Source organism: Carcharodon carcharias, chromosome 6 (genome assembly GCF_017639515.1).
Source record: "Carcharodon carcharias isolate sCarCar2 chromosome 6, sCarCar2.pri, whole genome shotgun sequence".
Lineage (NCBI taxonomy): Eukaryota > Metazoa > Chordata > Chondrichthyes > Lamniformes > Lamnidae > Carcharodon > Carcharodon carcharias.
In genome coordinates, this window is record NC_054472.1 from 128,382,647 (window position 1) to 128,397,318 (window position 14,672).

The following is a 14,672-nucleotide window of genomic DNA, read 5'->3' on the forward strand; positions in this document are numbered from 1 at the left end:
AAAAATAATTGAAACCATTAATGGACCTGACTGTGCAAGCTTAAGCTTGGCGGGCAGGCCAGCACCCCTAGCAGGCTTCTGAAAAAACATGAAACCTCATCCACGGGTGGGATGAGGTTTCATGAGGGACTTAAAAATTTCAGAATATTTTGAAATTAAAGTTATGGACATGTCCCAACTCATGTGACAGTGTCACATGAGGGGACATGGCAGCAACATTTCTTTCTATTGTTTATACTGCTTTTCACATTTGAGCCGATTTCCCTGAGGCAGCACTTTGCCTCAGTGAGATCTGTGTGCTCTTTCGCATGCATGCAGGACTTAATTGGCCTGCCCACGTAAAATGGCGGCATGTCCCCAAGTGGGGGTGCTGATCGGGAACCTGCTCCCGCACATTCTCTCTCCACCCCCCCCCCCCCCCCCCCCCCCCCCGCCAAACGGGGGAAAATGTTGCCCTTTGGGAAAAATTATTTTGTTTTTAGTAATACAATGAACTGCTTTTAAAAATTGGTTCAAGATAATAAAAACAATATTGTGCTTTATTTATGAAATATTAGGGCGTAGTTCTATTTATAAATTCTAGGTACTGCATTTCTGTTTAAAATTTAAATAAAATTGTACCTAGACACAAAAGGTAATTATATTGCAGTAATAAATAATTACTGGTAAATAAAACCAACAGTTGACTTGAATCAATGATGCCCTGTTGTGACCTCAAGGCTGCAATGTGGATAACCCCCAGCATGCAAATGCAAATTCTAAGCATAATCTGCAACAACAACTTATATTTATATAGTTCCTTTTATGTGCTAAAACGTCCCAAGGCATTTCACTGGAGCATCATCAAATAAAATCTGATACCAAGCCACACAAGCAGATATTAGTACAGGTCAGCAAAAGGTTAGTCAAATAACTGAGTTTTAAGCAGCATCTTAAAGAAGAGGTAGAGAAGTAGACGGGAAAGAATTCTAGAGCTTAGAGCCTAGGCAACTGAAGGCATGGCCATCAGTGGTGGAACGCAGAAAGTCAGGAATGCGCAATAAATCAGAATTAGAATGCTGATATTTCAGGGGGTTGTAAGGCTGGATTGGGTTACAGAGGTATAAGGGGTGAAAAACGTTGTGAAACCAAATAAATTTTAATGTCAAACTCACTTCAGCATTTGCCAAATGTTAGGTTCATTTTCGTACTGGCGTGTTATGCCCTTAAAGTCCTCCCTCCCTTCATTCTTGTTTGGTTCCCTGCTAATGTGTTATATCTGAGTGTGTATTTATAATTCTCCACATACATGGTAAATAGTAATGCATGCGGCATACCCTTTGAATGTCAGTAAATTTTCTGAGATAGTGATGTTGTCAACAATGACCCCCAATTTTTGGTGGCTGTACACTAACCACTCCACAACACCTTCTCCCAGGATAGAATTTGCCAGGGCCTGGGACAACTTCTCCCATTTCCGCAGTTGGATCATTTGCCAGACAGGTTGGTAATATAGCTGCTGAGTCTACTGTGAGACACCTCCAACTAGTGATGTTCTCAGCTGAAACTTTTCTACTGTTTGGAATTGCTAGTTCAACTTTGTATTTTTATGTTTCAACTGAGTCAATATGTACTAAGGTAAATGTATTCTGCAAGTTGATAACTTAAGAGTATCCAAAAGGTGACCATTAATTTAAATTTATGATCTTGTTATCTTATCATTTTGTTGCCTGAATTTTTACTTGTGTTTTGCAAAAAACAGATGCCCAGATCCACACTATTAGGTGAGCGGGTAGGCAATTGGTTGATGTGGTTTAAAGTTTTTTCTTTCTCTAAACTGAGGTAGTAGTTTAAATTGGTACTAGGGAGAAAAATGTATTAAATTTATAGCTTAACTAGTTAAACTATTTAATATCACTACAAATAATTATAGTGATATTTCTAAACCTAATTAGTTAAATAAAACACAATAAATATGGCAAGACAGGGGATGTGTTGCAGCTGTAGTATGTGGGTGATGGTGTATACCAATGTGATCCACGACAACTACATCTGCAGAAAGTGTCTGCAGTTTGAGGAACTTTGGCTCAGAGTTAATAAGCTGGAGTCCAAGCTTCAGCCACTGCGATGCACCAGGGAGGGAGAAATTTACCTGGACATTTTGTTCTGGGGACAGTCACACCCCTGAGGCTAGATACTTCAGATCCATGGTCAGGGGCAGGAGGGCGTGACTACAAGCGAGGCATGTATGGAGATGCAGAAGGTAGCAATAGAGGAGTCTCATCCCTTGTGATTGTCCAAAAGGTTTGAGATTCTTGCAACTTGTGTGGATGGGAGCAGGGACTACAGAGAGGATAAGCAAACTGACCACAGTACTGTGGTGCAGGGGGCCAAACAAGTGTGGGGAGTAAAAAGGAATGTAGAGGATAGTATAGTTAGGGGGATAGATACTGTTCGTTACAGCCAAAAGCATGAGTCCCGAAGACTGTGTTGCCTACCTGGTGCTAAGGTTAAAGACATTTCCTCGGGGCTGGTGAGGAAGTTGGGGCTGGATTATACGCTGAGTACGGACTCCCCGCACCTCAGCTTAAATGTCGGGGGAAGGTCCACTTCCATTTGCTGACAGAGCATAAAAATATAAGTGCACCAGCAAATAAGGTCAGAGTAAGGAAAAATGGTAGAAAAGATAGAATTAAAGGCTCTTTATCTGAATGTACCCAGCATTCATAAGAAGATGGATGAATTGATAGCACAAATAAAAATAAATGTGCATGGTATGATAGCCATTATAGAAACATAGTTGCTAAGTGATCAAGGCTAACAACTGAATATGCAAGGGTATTTGACATTTTGGAGGATGGGAAGGAAGGATAGGGAGGTGGAGTAACTCTGTTAATAAAGGATGAATCAGTACAGTACTGAGGAATGTTCTTAGCTTGGAAGATGTCGAATCTGTTTGGGTGGTGATAGCGAATAGCAAAGGAAAGAAGTCACTGGTGGGAGTTATTTATAGAGCCCCTAACGGTAGCTACACTAGGACAGGGTATAAATCAAAAAATAAATCAAAGAAGTACAAAGAAATACTTCAATAATAACCAGGTTGTATTTAAATACATTATATTACAACCTATTAATCATGAAATGATGAAGAATATAATACAAAGACTGCTAAATTGCAAATTTGATCGTGCTGAAATTGTTTCATATTCGCAGGATTTATAAAGCTGAACATTTTCACTTCATTTCGCGATGCTTATCGATTGTGCATAATAAAAATTTTTTTTAAATGAATCTGATAGGTTGATATATTAGTATTTAATGGAGCAACTTATTGAATATTTACTGTTCACTTTATAATGCCAAAGGAAAAAGGGTAATGATGTTTATATTATGCTTCTCTAGACTTTTCTGATCAATGATGCAAGTAGTTTTACAAGCAAACATTTTAATTCATGGAGACATAGGGTGGAATTTTACAGCCCTGTTTCGGCAGGGCACGAAGATTCAGGGAGCCATTCAAAAATCCATTGACCTCGGCGGAACCATAAAATTCTGCCCATGAGTTTTGTGCATGATATATAAACTTCCATTAACAGACAAAACAGACTGTAGAAGATAATTTGTTCTATAAAATCTGCAAAGGTCACAAAGCTTCCATGTATTCACATAAATCTACTCCATGTAGTCTTTTAGAAGAACACTGTAAATGAGGTAATGAAATGAATTAGGGAAAGATTGGATGAGATACTGCAGCAGGTCAATTCTAAAATATTCTTCAAAAAAGTAAGATTATATTAGTTGCTGTGATTTACCAAATATAATTTGGAAATGTGGAGTAATTCCACGTTTGATTAAGTTAAACTTATCAAAAACTCTGCTGTCCATGGCCTGACTCTCACCAACTGTTGCAAACCCATCATCCCTATACTCACTGACCTAGATTGGTTCCCGTTTAAATTAAACAATGCATAGATCTAAAAATTCTCATCCTTGTTTTCAAGTCTCTCCACGGCTTTGCTCCTTCTTATCTCTGTGATCTCCTCAGGCCACACAAGCCTCTGAAATATTTGCATTGCTTCAGGCCACTTGAGCATCTCTGATTTTAATTGCCTTACAATTGCTGCTTGTGTTGTCAGCTGCCGAAGCCCTGGACTCTGGAATTCTTTCCCTGCATCTCTTCTGCCTGTCCACCTCACTTTCCTCCCTGAAAATGGTCCTTAGGACCCAGCTCTTTTTGACCAAGCTTTTGGTTATATGACCTGATATCGCTCTGTGTGGCACAGTACCAGATTTTGTTTGATGATGCTGCTGTGAAGCACCTTGGAATGTTTGACTACATTAAGGTCAGTATATAAATGCAAGTTTTTGGTGTTGAAATGGAAGTTAAATATTTAATGGAATATTTTGGCAGAGTATAATTGGTTTACAAAAATAGCAATTGCAGTTAGTCTGTTTTTAAAATATTTTTTAAAAAATGCTCTTATTTATTTCACAATATGGCATATACCAGTATATATGTTACAGCTGGCCCTGATAGCTTTACCTGGACTTTCAAAGGAACATTACAAATTACAAATTAACTTGATATAGGTTATGGGCAGAATCATCCATGCCCACTGGCATCTGGTGTGCTCAACGGCGTGAATAGGCAATATGGCGAGAAGGCCAAAAAACGGTTTCACGACATCGTGAAACCAGTTTGTGATTGTCCACTCAGTCCATCAATGGTGGGCCGCGTTTCCCGCCATCGGACATCGGAAACTTCATTATAATACATGAGCATGTCATTATAAGGCCAGCCTGCCAGAATTGTCGTCATTGTCTGCTCACCACCCCCACCGCGCGCGCCCACATCACTCCGATGTGTTTCACATCAGCATATAAAAGGCGTGCACTTGGCGGGCTGCACTTTGAGGGGAACTCAGAGGTGAGTGTACAGTAATGTTGTGGATTGCTCACAAGGGATGCCTGTTGGACTTCAAGGTTGAGGCACGTTGGGTGGGTGGGAACGCGGTGCAAGAGCTGCCCTGCAGTTGAAGGTAGCACACAAGCACGTGCGGGGTGGGTGAGGGAAGTGGCCACTTATTAGGCACACCTTGTATAAAGTGACATTCCTCTGCAGCTGAGACAGTTCAAGCGCAGCTACGTTGATACGATTGGAGTTGGGCCTCTAATTTATCTGCCCACTCAAGCAACACAGAGGCATCAAAGTGCCACCAAGTGCTCCTGAGCTTCTTGCCCCTCAAGCACAGACTGGTAACTAATGGGCATTTTAGTGGACTGCAGAACAATTGGACGATTGGGCACATTGTATAATCTCCTTGCTAAAGCTGGCCATGGAGCAATCACTGGTGGAGGTGCTCACAATCCCTTGTAAAGTCATCATCCCGGTTTGGACCAGCCTCCCCCATGGTTCAAGCTTACAGTGCAGCCTTGCAGTGCAGGTTAGGAGAATGTCTGTGCCTGAGCTGAGACCACAGCATGCAGTCCAGTGGGCAAAGCTGCTGCCAATTGGTCAGGTGAAGTGGGGCGGAGGTGGGTGGGGTTTTCGGGCAGCCAATGCAACGCACAGATCTCAGGTGGTGGCCAGCACTCTCCGGGATGCATTAATGGGCCTTCAGACTTAAACAAGATAGGTTCTTAGTACACCCATGCTAACCCACAGAACTCTCTCTTTTATATCCTGCAAGAGGAGTACATCAGGAGCATGGAGACTGAAGAACTAGCTATATGTCTTGTGGCATACAGAGAGCGAAGACAGTGGAGACAAGAATGACTGAGGCACCTAGCTGAGCAGAGGGAGGAGCAGCACCCTCTGGAAGAAGGAGCAGCTGGGGCTCCCGTACCTGCCACCGAAGAGCCACAGCGAGCCGTTGCTGGTCGGCACCTAGTTAGACCCAGGGTCTATAGACACCACCTTTCGTTCCTGCAGATGACAGAGAACCAGTGTCGCCGAAGACTGCGCATGTCTAACGAACTGGTTGGTCCAATTACTGCAAGATTTGGCGCCACGTGGACATGGAGAGCATCCACTGCCAGTGGCTGTGAAAATGACGGCGGTGCTCAATTTCTACACCTGTAGAAATTTCTTTCAGGATTCCACAGGTGACCTCTGTGGGATATCACAAGCCTCCACCCACAAATGCATCCATGAGGTCATGGATGCCATCTCCGCGAGGGCACTCAATTTTGTGCAATTTGCCTGGGACCAGGAGAGCCAGGATGCAAGATAGATTGGATTTGCCCAGATCTCAAGTTCCCCACAGGTGCAGGATGCATCGACTGCACTCAAGTGGTGCTGAGATCCCTGTCGCAACACGCAGTCAACTAATGTCAACCGCAAGGGCTTCCATTTGCTGAATGCAGAGCTGGTGTAACCTGCAGGTGTGCACACAGTTTCCAGGGAGTGTGCACGACTCCTACATTCTCAGGTGGTCGAAGATCCCTGTCGTCTTCCAGGGCCCACAGAGGCTGCAGGGATTGGTCCTCGGGGACAAGGGCTATTGGCAGAGGATGTGACTGATGACACCCGTTGGTGGCTTCAGTCTGCAGCAGGGGGAAGGTATAGTGAGGCTCATGCTGCAACTCACAGCTTGGTGGAGCAAACCATCGGCCTGGTTGGGCCTGCAATATAGTCCACAGAGGGCATCACGCATCGTAATCACTGGCTGCGTCCTTTACAGCCTGATGCTGCGACAGGGAGAGGAGCTGGCTGAGGAGGAGCTGGAGGTCTGCAATGAGGAGCATGTCAATGGTGAGGAGGCCCTTGAAGGCAACGATGACGGCGATGAGGCCCTCGCACTGGCCAGACGAGGCAGGCACACTCGGGAGGCCCTCATAGCTGCTAGATTTGTGGTGGATGATGACAACATGCAGTGAGGAGTTACCATAAGATTGTATCTGTGAATGTCTGACTCCAGTCTGATGTATGGCAGTGCACATATCCTTTGTGATAATGCTTCTGTCGTGGCGACGTTGGGAGGCCCTAATAGTCATTCGATTGCGGGAGGATGATGACGTTATGCAGTGAGGACATGCGACAGATCTTCACAGCCTCTGAGAATGTCTGACTCCTGTCTGGCCAAGGGCAGCTCACTTGCGCAGTGTTGTCAGGGTCATACCATAGAGATGCAGCCATGAAACTTTAAAAGCATCTGGCCCTTTGTCCGTCTTCAGCAGCTGACCCCTTCAGGAGCACAGTGTCACTGGTCACAGTTGCTGAAGACATGGGCGTCAGCCCCACCTTAAAGATGCTGAGAGCACACACAGAATTACAGAACTCTATGATGCCTGCCCATGACATTGTGGCAGCAATGACAAGCACTGTTGAGGTGCAGGTATCAGTAATATGTCCAGGGAATGCGAGGCTGGACCATCACTTTGGTCTGAAGGCTGCATAAAGCATAGGGAAGAGGCCCTGGACCGAGACACTTGCCTTTATATTGTGCAGGAACCAGGTTTCACACCTGAGTGACACGGACACTGCTCATCAGAGCAAGGAGCCATAGGCAAGGAGACGCTGTTGACAGTTTATTTACAATAGTGAACATTATGTACAAGTGATTAACATCTGTGTCCAGGCTATGCCCGCGGCTACGTTCGCGGCCGGGTATCCCTGAAGAGGGAGCATGCGGTGTCTGCCGGCACTCTCGAGGCCTTCTGTGCTCGGTGGGCACCGTGGGGACTGGGGTGTTTTATTGACCCCTTTAATCACGTTTTGGTTTAAAATTTGTAAGTTTCCTTTAAACTTTGTCCTTGGCTTTACAGCTGACCTGACTTAGGGGCTGTGCTTGATTTATCCTTTATTTTTGTTAATTTAGTATAATTGGTTTAACTCCAAAAGAGTTACACCTTCTTAACCGCCTGTGGCGCTGGACAGGACTGCTCCAAGTGCTATCTTACTAGGGTTGGGTCCTGGTCATAAACCAGCTGATCACCACCATGTTGTGGTATCGGCTGGTCAATTTGACCCCCTCCCCTGGACTTTGGCACAAAAGTCCAGAGAATGTTAGTCGACTTCTTCTGGGACAAAAGATTGCACTGGGTTGCTGCTGAGGTTCTGAGTCTCTGCTTAGGGAGGGTGGTCAGGCGCTAGTGTGCCTACGCACACAGGTGGCGACTTTCCGCCTTCAGACCCTGCAGTGATACCTTTACGTTGAGCCTCCTCCGAGATGGTGTGCCCTGACGACGTATTTCTTCCGTCAGGTGCACAGCCTAAATTATGACGTGCGGTTTCTGTTTATAGAGCAGAGGGGCCTCGGTGACTCCTTACAGGCGTTGCCCGTCTTTTACCAGGACCCGATCAAAGTACGGAACACGGTCGCCTCGCAATGCAGCTCTCCCCCGTCAGGAGTAGCGGCTATCGTCAGAGAGCCGCTGCTCAGGAATCCGCCCCTCCGTCCTTTTCAATGGTTGGCGGAGAGGAAGGCTGTGGCTGCCGGGGTGACAAGGAGCGGGGACGTGCTGGGTGGTGGAGGATTGGGCTGGATGCTCCCGCAGGAGTTGGCACGTTGCGCATCTGTGAGTGTCCAGGTCGCAGCCGATGCCATCCAAGACCTAAGGACGGTCGTGCTCGGACCCGATGTAATTTTAAGTCTCCAGGTGGCCCAGGTGCGCGGTGGTCTTCCTGCTGAACGTTCCCCTATTCAGACGAAATTCCACATTGGCTCCAAGCCCCGAATCCTCCCTCGGGTGCCGGTGCCCCACAACATGAGCCGCCTCGGGGACATGCCCTCCGTGCCATTTGGCACGGCGCGGAGGAGCTTTCTGTACGGACTGCTGCTACACACCTTCCATTTTCTCGCCCTTGTCCGCGTGCCTTGTTGCCGTCTGGCGGTGGAGGCCCCCGATGGGAGGCCCTCTACGGAGGTGTCCTCCCTCTTTCTATTGGGAACCTGGGTTGGAGGGTGTAGCATGCAGCAGTCCCCTACAATCGTAGAATGCATAGGTTCACGGACTCCCAGGACACCTGCCCTTTTTGTGGTCTTGTGGAGTCCGTGGACCACGCTTATATAGGGTGTGGTAGGCTGCACTCCCTTTTTAGTTATTTAAAAAACCTTTTGTTACTGTTTTGTTTGCACTTCAGTCCCACGCTCCAGATCTACGGACACCCAGTGCGGAAGGGGGTCGGGTAGGAGGAGGACCTCTTCATGAACCTGCTCCTGGGCCTGGCCAAGTTGGCCATTAACAGGTCCAGACAGCGGGCGATCGAGGGGTGAGTCCCACCCAATTATTTGTCCCTCTTCCGTGGCTACGTTCGCGGCCAGGTGTCCCTGGAGAGGGAGCATGCGGTGTCTGCCAGCACTCTCGAGGCCTTCCGTGCTCGGTGGGCACCGCGGGGACTGGGTGTTTTATTGACCCCTTTAATCACATTTTGGTTTAATGTTTGTAAGTTTCCTTTAAACTTTGTCCTTGGTTTTACGGCTGACCTGACTTAGGGGCTGTGCTTGATTTATCCCCTTTTTAAAAATTTAGTTTAATTGTTTTAACTCTAAAAGAGTTACACCTTCTTAACCTTCCTAACCCTGCTGCTACATCTTGGTGCTGGCTGGGCATCCACAGTGGAGGTGGAGGCAGCCTGCTGACTACTATGCTCTGCCTGTTATGAACTTGGTGAGCTCCTCTGGAGGGCTGAGATCTGGAGAGCCCCAGCCTGCTTTCGGGGTTCCGCTATGTGACAGTGGCACCCTCCTCAGCCTGTGGAGCTGGAGCTGCTGTCACAGGAAGAGGAGATTCGGATGGGCTGGGCACTTCCAGAGTCACCTGGTTGGATGGCCCCAGTGGGTACACTTGCTGATCCTTCTCCCTATGGATGCCCAAGGGCCCCTGGCTTACTCCTTTAGGAGAAGGGGTAGCTAGAGTGCAATTGGGCTGTACTGCACCCCTCTCATGTACATACTGTTGAAGGCCAACTATGGCATCAGTGATGGAATTCAGCCAACACTGCAGTTCAGGAGCGACGTCCTGGACTAAGGACCCCGTGGCGACTGCCATCCTAACAGTGTTGGCCTCGGTGCGTTGGTATGCCGGTGCTATCACCTCAGCCTGAAGGCAGATGCTTCCTACGGCCATTGTGTTTTACAACCTGAGGAATGCAGTGGACATCCCTTCCTGATGTTCCCTAGCTTGTCTTTGCAGCTCCAGCAACTGTGACATGACCAAGTCGAGAGGCTCGTCATCTGACTCAGACTCAGTAATGTTCTGGCCTCCAGCCGTCCTCTGAGTGCCAGACAGCTGAGATGTTCCTGCCACTGCCTGCTGTGGATCACAAAATGCGATGTACTCATCAGATTATGATCCCGAGGCTACTGTAAAGTTAGATTCCACCGAGGTGTGTGTCTCTGCACTGGTTGAGGGTGTGGGTGAGCGCGGTGACGGGTATTCATGGAGGGTTTCAGTGGATTCCTCTTCTGAGCTTTTCTCAGGGCTTGGTTGGACGCCCTGGGTCTGGGACTCTGTTGGCTGTTCCCAGAAGTACCTCCGAAAGCAAGGAGAGGTAATTAGTGCATGGCAGTGGCCTGTGAAACAGTACACGTCACTCTCAGCATGGTTGTCTGATGGATGTCGCACTGCTGGATCCTCACTTGATAGAGCACCACTGACCTCACCATCAGCACGGGAATGGTCAAGATCCTTGCCCGCCAACTGGATGGCTCTGTTTTCAAAGTCCATGTGGACGTTGATTTTAGCCATTCCTCCACCAGTCTGCGAATTCCCCATCTTGTTGTGTGCCAACTTGTCCTGCATGAATGGAGATGCAGTGAGTGTAAGCAAGATGCCTGCCAGGCCAAATGATAAGTATACCTGGCATTTGTAGGTGGTGAGTGGTCCCATGGACAGGATGAGGACAATGAAGGTGTGTGTAAGAGAGTGAATGGTGATGTCCCTTGAACTGGCAGTGAGTGAGGGCCCTGTGGATATGTGATGGGTTTGTGAGTGTGTGAGTTGAGAATAATGAGAAGAGTGACTTTTCCTGGCAGAACAAAGAAAATCATTCATCCTCATGTGGCCCTGGGTAACTATCCTCTTTTGCATGGCGTTCACATTGACCACCACTGCCACCGCCTCCCAAGCCGGATTAGTGATGTTTATGCCCTTCCTACGGCCAAGAAGGAGGTAGAGGACATCAAGGCAAGCCTCCACTGTGTTCAAAAGGCGCTCGGGGAATGCGTCACTGAAGCAGAGCTGCAGTCTTTTATCCTTTTGGGGCCATCCTGTCTTCCATGGCAGCCCTGGGCTGGAAGCACTGAGAGATGTGCACATGGCTACACTTTAAATGTGGCGCCAGGCATGATGAAATGGCGAGGTGATAGCATGGCGGGCGAATGAGTGCCTGCCTGCCATGGAAACGGCGTGTTTCCTGGGAATGCATAATTAATGTGGCGGGTTTGGGACGATATGGCGTGTAAAGCCGCCATTGCGGCTGCTGGGTGAGATGTCATTTTGCCCTCCTGCTACCGTACCTAGTGCAAATCTGGGATGATTCTGCCGTATGTGTGTCTAATCTGGTTGATATTCTGAAGTCACTAGCATGGTGGATAAGGGAGATTTTTTTTATTATTTCATGGGGTATGACCAGCATTTGTTGCCCATCCCTAATTGCCCTTAAGAAGGTGGTGGTGAGCATCTACAGATGTCTATACATACCCCAGGGTATTAAAGAAAAGTGCGAAAATTGGAGGTGCTTTGGTCATAAATTTTCTACGGTATTTAGCTCTTAAAAATTGTGCTTGAAATGGAAAAATTGCAAATGTCACTCCATTATTCAGCAAAGGAGGGAGAGAGAAACCAAGGACCGGAGTTTCCCTCCAGGCCCGGGGAACAGAGGTCCGGAATGTTTCCAGCTGCCAAACCTGTCCCCAAGAGGGAAGATAATCAATAATCAGAATTTTAAGGAAGCAGCCCGTTAATTGGCCTGGAAACAGGTTTGCTTCAGTAAGTTATAATTTTAAATTCTGAAATGTCTAACAATTAAAGCAACCGGTCCATATTACTCCAGAATGCTGTACCATGTTCTGCATTTGCACTTTTTCCCTCTCAGTTCTGTATCCTTTCTATGATCTGTCTTTCTCTATCCAGGCTACACAAGATGATAGGAAGAATGATATTTCAGGTTAAAGGTCAGTAGGAGGCATATTAGCAGTACTGAGGGAGAGAAGTTGTTTTAGTGTGTGTAGGATCGTCCAAAGATCTGGAAACAGTGAAGATAGGTGTGGAAGAGTAGAGGGATGTGATATGAAGTGTGGAGTGGGTCATTAGGTCAGGGAGTAGGGCCATTGAGTGATATGTTGGGAGGGAAGAATAGATGGGTTAGGATGCTGGGTTGTGGTAATGTTAGGATAGTGATCTTGAGATTTAGGTGCACTGGGTTAGCAGTGCCAGTGTACATGAACTTTGGCGGGGAGTATGCAGGAGTACTAGGAGTGTTGTAGCAGAGATTGTGGAATAATGGAAGATGAATTGTGAGGTTTTGCAGCACTGAGCTTGGAACTTTACAACTTAAAGTGCTTGGTGTACTGTCATTTCTGACCAAGCAAATCTGTTCATTTCTTCGCCAATTTAAAAAAAAATTCTCAGCCTAAATCCAATAGAAAGCCTGTGGCTATTTGAGATTGTAGAGAAGGACTGCTTTTAAAATTAATTCCAGATTATCATTTTCCTCAAAGCACTGCATTTATACCTCATGAAATAAATATATTGTAGAAATTTTAAGGCAAAATATTAGTGATTAAGATATGTTTAAAAAGCTGTCAGTTTACGAAAAAGCCATAATTTGGCTTTCATGATTTATTTTGTATAATACAAATCGGATAGAATGTATATTTTTCATTATATGAGCAGCTGTCCAGCATCTTTGCTCATATGTCAAAGTATATGTTGTTTTATAACAGTAGAAGTCAAACTGTAACAGGAAACATTCAAGAAGTAAGCCAGACACATACAAGGCAGTGTGTGCTATAACAAAATCTTAATCATAGACTTTGTGATATTTGATATGGCAATAATGGGCTGACCCTGACAATAACATCTTTGAGGCTTAATAAAAATAGTAGTTTTAACCACACCACGCTGGCGCCTGACTCATTTTATGACAAGGCCACAATATAGAATATAAAAGTAGTATCTAAGGAGCATGGAAAAAGGTATGATCCTATTTATATTAGCTACCTAAATGGTGATGAAGATATTTCTGTAGTTCAAGTAAAGCAGGCTTCTTTTACCAGATGATTTGATTTTCTGGGCAGAACTTTCCCCCCCATTGGGGGGGGATGTTTAAGAGCGGGCGTGTGGAGGTGCCCCGATTGGGGGTGCGCTGCCATTTTACGTGTTGGGGGGCAATTAAGGCCGACCCAGTGTGACATCTGCGCGGAAGCGTAATGCGCTCCCTGTGCAGGCGGGGGGGGGGGGATTTCCCTGAGCCGAGATTGCGTGCTTTCACGCATGCGCACGAAAGAATGCAGTCATCTCCCTGAGGCTAAGCGCTGCCTCAGGGAGATCGGCTGTACAATAAAAAGTCTAAGAAATGGGGGGAAAAAAATTCCCTGACATGTCCCCTCATGTGACACTGTCACATGAGTTGGGACATGTCCATAACTTTTAAATACACTTTAATTACATTTTTAAAAACCTACATGAAACCTCAACCCACCTGTGGATGAGGTTTCATGCTTTTTCTAATGCCTGCCAAGGCTCCTGGCCTGCCCGCCAACCTTAAGGTTGGACGAGCAGGTCCATTAATTAGTTTAATGACTCTGTCAATGGCCTCAATTGGCCATTGACAAGTCAGCGGGCGCACAGCTGATTCTGCTGAGCCCCCGCCTTTCTAAAAATTTAAATGGGGCGTGGTGACGTCAGGACTTCCGCCCAACATCACTGCGCATCATTTTACACATCTGATGAGCGGGCCCCGCTCACCAGTGGGAAATCCTGGCCTCTGATTTACAGCAGTTAAAAATATAATGTATAAAATATCAAATAGTTTGCATACAAATAGATTTTATATTTCAAGTAAAGTATTAAGTATGCCTTTACTTTCACTAAGAACAGTAAAAAGTATCTGTTAAAATTGTAAATATTGTGGCAAATAGCCTTCAAATATTTTCAAAGTTTATTGACAAACTTTGTTCCCCAAACTAGATATGTTTTAGCTTTCACATACAATACAGCATCACCTACCCGCATGCACACAATGTTTTTACGGGGACAAGGCATTTGTTCTATTCAAGGATTTGCATTACATCCTGCAGCACAGAAAACACATTGCAGGATAATCTGCAAAAGAATGACAGAGCACCGTCTCCTATTAAACATAATTATCTTCCTCATAGCTGTCTGGTATGTTTTCCTTTTGAGACAAAGGTGTATGTAGATAAAAAAAAAGCAGAAGCCAACCAGCTTAAGTTAATTCATTTGCAGTTATCTCCAAGTGCTGGCATGGGCAAACAGTAATTCTCAAGTGTCCTCGTTAGTTGCTGCTCCTGTGATTTAGTGATTTTTCTTTTAATCCACTTGGGTTTGGATCAGAGGAACCCTGACAGTTCATCAGACATTTTTTTTTCCATTTTATAGTTCTAATTCCAAGCATTAATAAAGAGCTTATCTAGCTTTCTTGTTTTCTTCATTAATATAAGCAGTGTCATATTTGGTTCCAAAGCAAATGCTGTTTGAAGCAAAAATCAGCTTATTTATGGAAG

The 14,672-nt window shown here is 45.8% G+C and overlaps 1 protein-coding gene across 7 annotated transcripts in view; it reads left to right on the top strand.

Moving 5' to 3' along the window:
- lrrcc1 (leucine rich repeat and coiled-coil centrosomal protein 1) overlaps window positions 1-14,672 on the top strand; it is a 231,029-nt gene that overhangs the window by 104,752 nt on the left and 111,605 nt on the right. The gene's annotated exons all lie outside the window — the stretch shown is intronic.